General features: G+C 36.4%; 1 protein-coding gene across 3 annotated transcripts in view; it reads left to right on the top strand.

Annotated features, from left to right (window-relative positions):
- Nucleotides 1-2,067: 2,067 nt before the first annotated feature.
- Nucleotides 2,068-4,560, top strand: part of ITGB8 (integrin subunit beta 8) — a 33,624-nt gene continuing 31,131 nt past the window's right edge. Inside the window, exon 1 of one of the 3 annotated variants that reach the window (XM_031057625.1) lies at nucleotides 2,068-2,506. The gene's annotated coding sequence lies outside the window, so the exon portion shown is untranslated. The remainder of the gene's footprint in view (nucleotides 2,507-4,560) is intronic. The other 2 variants (XM_031057624.1, XM_005421760.3) reach the window with 2 other exon arrangements.

The raw sequence follows: 4,560 nt of genomic DNA, 5'->3' as shown, positions 1-4,560 counted from the left end.
TTTTGCAGGAAATAAATCAGGCCATACTTATTATTTGGCTTACTTGGTTTACTGATTGCAATGACTAGGAATTAATCTTCCTTATTCCTTATCTGAATAGCTAGAAACACAAGTTTCTCATTTTTTCATGTCAGCTATTTATTCTTATCAGAACAGCTCTGTCTCTTGCAATGAATATTAGCTTGAATGGGTAACCTCAAAATTAAAGTAATTTTCTCCCTATTTTGCTCCATGGTGGTCTTAAAACCACTATTATGCTGCAGATCAGCAACTTATATTTTTCCTTGTCCTTTGACACTTCACTGAATTTATCACTCTTTTTTCTTGTAATGCCTTTCATCTCTGCTATCTTTGATATCCAGTTGAAGATGGAAGGGGTGTTTGTGTGCCAAGAACAATTACATTTCTTTTATTTTTATTCTTTCAACAACTTTTCATTCTGAGTCTTTGCACTTTATGAATACTATCTAGAAAGGGATCTGTGGCAAGGTCTACAACCCTGTGCATGTCAGTACCTACCCTAAATCTTCATACTTTTTTCCCTCTCCTGCAGTATGTGGTAACATTTTCTATGGCCTCTAGGACTGCTCTTTCAGAGTGAAGAACTAGAACTGCATAAAGTGCAGTTGCTATCTTCTTATAATTACAAAAAAAGTTTTATTGTGTTACTGCTGAATGAGCTTGCTCTCATTTCACATCCAAGTAAAACGTGCTATGCTTGTTTTTATAACAAAAGGAAACCAAACAAAAACCTTCAGATTTTGTCTTGTTCTTTTCTTTCTCCTTAGCAACTCCTTCATTTATCCCTACCAACCTCTCCCACCCTTTAATCAGTTTTCCCAGCATTCCAGCACCTTCCTGGGCTGCTTTTCAACTTACTGTTTATATCATACCTGTAGCTCTTCTTTTCATTTATGCTTTTTTTCCTCACATTGCCTTCATGGCAAAATTGTCAGCAGCAGTTGATATGAAATAGGAATGTCGGTCTGACCTTTGAAATTAATTAAATTGCCACTAATCTACACCTTATCAGTATAATGCTGCAGTTGTGCTGCGCTAGGCTTGTTAATACTGGTATATGTGTTGTTGATAATAATAACAATGTGCAAACTGTGATTGGTGCCTTGCATCAGCCATCGTTCTAAGTGACCTCTTGAAAACTAGCTGTTTATATGATACAGGATCTCGTCTTAGAATCCACGGCTGAAATCAGCAAAATAAATTTTAAAAAAAGGTATTTTAGTACATATTTTCCTAATGCAACAGTACACTATGAGAAGTTTGTCTCATTACCTAAAAAGAAAGATGGTATGCTTTATTATTTCAGGTTGGAAGGAAATAATCTCAGACAGTCCGTGTCGCCAAAACTTTGCATGAAAACCAAACCTTTCATCAAACTGTTTTGATATGATGATGCACACTATCACAATGGACCAATTAACATATGTGGCCTTTGTATGCAGAAATTAAATTTATTTTGTTCCCTTTATATTTTCTAATATGGCATGCTGAAGATGCCAGAAAGCAATGTTGTTTAACACAGTACTACCCAGCTGTGCATTTTGTGCCCTCCATATAACTCCTAGCAGGTGACTTCTGTCTCGTTTGGAGGTGCACTGGTCTGCAAGAGGCTATTGCTCAACATGGTGAAAGGATTCACTAATGCTGACATTCTAGCTGAGCTGACCCAGCCCCTTGAAAAGACTCTTCTTCTCAATACCAACTGCCAAAGTTTCATAGGAAAGAGTAGTAACTTAAGCAATGATCTATGAAACAAAGATGTGAAAAGGATATAAAGGACTTTGCTGGTAGACATGTAAGTAGGCACAATTTTTGCAATTGGTGGTACAGAATGATGTGTCTTCAATCTGTGACACATGTAGTGTTGGATTAATTTCTATTTGCTTCTGGAAAAGAAAATCTTCCTCTTCTGGGAAACTATTCATTGTAAAAATGATTATGCAGAGGGGGAATATTTATAGAAGGTGAGAAAATACTTTGGGTTTCATGAGGAGTGAATAATGAATAATTCAGTCAAGTGTAAATGACTTAAAGGGAAAATGTCTGTGAAATGACAAGCTACCTAGTAAATTCTTTTCTCTTAGGCAGTAAATAAGCAAGATACATGCCAAAGATAAACTTGCACTTCAAAAGTTTTCTAAATCAGGATCGTAAAAATTTGGCCTTGTGAATTGTGAATGGAGTTTATTCAATTTGTGCATATATTTCTAGACTGTAGAGAAAATAAAACTGTGTTCCATTGCCACAGTGCCTTTGTTCTGTTTTACTTCTGTTTTAATATATTGTCATCACTCTTAATCTGGAGAAGTAATTTTTGAAATCTTGGTTTAAAATTAGGTATTTTACAATTTCACATATCATCATAAATCATGAATGTTTGGGTTTGTATTTCATTGCAGCGGAAAACAGATGTGCCACTTCAAATGCAGTAACATGCACAAAGTGTCTTGCTTTGGGTCCAGAGTGTGGATGGTGTGCTCAAGAGGTATGGCATTTTGCTTAATTACATTTGACTTTATATTTTAGCTGCTTCTGATCTTTATAAAGATAAAGACATTTAAACTGAGAAAATTATAGTGAGAAATAGCAAGAAAATCTTTAAATGACCCCTAGAGACAGAACCTGAGAAATCATGTGAAATACATTTTGTTTCCAAAGGAGAAAATGCAATCTTTTATTTGGAAAATTGCAGTAATTTTAAATAAAGTGAGACCTTCCTAATGCATTCCATCTGCTTTGTAGACAGCTTTGGCAGACTTACAGTAGCTTTGAGATTTTAAGAGTTTTTGGCTTCCAAAGCAAAATTACTTATCAGTACTTTGTATTAAGTCCTTATCATATATGAAAACAAGTCTATACATATATGTCTACTGCATTTAGCAAAAGGTTGTACTAACAGTGGAGTTGACTTCACCTTATGATCCTATCACAAATGGAAAAAATGATGCTTTTCTCATTTTGACACTGGAAACTATCAGTTCTGAGACTTGGCACAGAAGATAGATCTTAGGTAGCAAGAATTATTCTGAAATTATTGTTACTTTGCAAGCTGTAAGAATATGAGAATTTCTGGGTTTGTTTGACAGAAAACATATAATCCTGTTGATAGCATGATTTTGAGTAATCACTTCAGAGGAGCAAGCTTTTGAAAAATATCACTGGCAATCGCAAGCTCGTATGCTCTTTAAGCTCACGTGGAAATTACCAGTGGTAGCTTTCTGGTTAGCAGCAGAGAAGGTAGATAAGTTCCTGGGGTGTATCTGGCAGAGATAAGAAGAGTAATGCACTGGTGATATCTATGTCTTGGAATTATTAACTTAGTCTGCCAAAGGTACAAGGCTGAGTAATGCAAGGATGGGTAGAGGCATGCAGGGCTTGTTTTCCCAGAGGAAGCCTAGCACGTGTGGATGGCACAATGGATTACAGTGTTCATTATTCTGGCCCCATGTCCTGTCTTACAAAGAGCAAAGCTTTATCCTCCTCCATCTGCATTTATTACAGAACAGCATTTGCTAATTCTCCAGTGCTATGGAGCTGCAGTACGTCCCCTTCTAAGTAGTCACATGGACTTGGCCAGTTTCACTTCTGCTCTGCTTGTCCTGCTTCACTTCTCAAGTCAATCCTGAGAGCTGTTCATGGACACCAGGGCTTTCTCAAACCCTCTTAAATGGCTGGCTCACCTACACATCATCCGTGGTTATGGAATGGCATAACTGATATTATTGCAGATGGAAATATTGCAGTGCAGCTTAGCCTGCCTGCTTCATGAGAAAAATCTTTTTAATAAGATAATCAGCCCTGAGGAACTCTTGAAATGCTTTGAATTTATACCCACACACAGTGGACCTCAGAAACACTACAAATCTATTAGTTATTACTAGTAACAAGAGTAGCTAAATTCTTTATGCATTTAAAAATCTAGCTTTTTGAAAAGTATCCACTAAAGAATATGTAAATAGCAGTAACTTAAAAAGCAGTCTCTGTTGGTTTTAATAAGGAAGGTTATAGAAAAAAATATATCAGGGATAGACTACAAAAATAAACTTTGAAGATTGAAAAACAAGATACAGGACTGTCATATTTCATTGTTCAGGGGCTTTCTCTAGTCTTTACAGGGTTTGGATGACAATTTATTATCTAATACACAGTTGACTGTAGTTTAGATTGCTTATTTTCCCCATTTGCACCTGAAAGATCAGAGATTGTGCTTTGTTTGGTTGGTCTCCAGCTTTGACTCAGATGGACCAATACTTTGAAAGACTGCAAGAGATCTTGTCTTTCCTCCCCCCGCATGTTCAGAATTGTATTAATCATCAGATTAGTGGTCAGGAAGGAATTTTGCATTGGATCATTTTGGCACAATTTTGGACAACTTTTCTCTTTCAATGCAGAAAAGGATGGGCTGCTTCTGACATCATCCTTTTACTAATCACTTCTCTGTTGCTACAAGGGCTTTTTTGTGTTGGTGACATCCTAAACTGTCCACTCCTGTAATTATACATGGTTTCCTCTTTCCGGGAATTGAAATGATGTAGTTCA

This window comes from Geospiza fortis, unplaced genomic scaffold (assembly GCF_000277835.1).
Source record: "Geospiza fortis unplaced genomic scaffold, GeoFor_1.0 scaffold95, whole genome shotgun sequence".
NCBI classification, from domain to species: domain Eukaryota; kingdom Metazoa; phylum Chordata; class Aves; order Passeriformes; family Thraupidae; genus Geospiza; species Geospiza fortis.
Note: the sequence above shows the minus strand (reverse complement) of the source record. Positions and strands in the feature narration are given on the sequence as shown.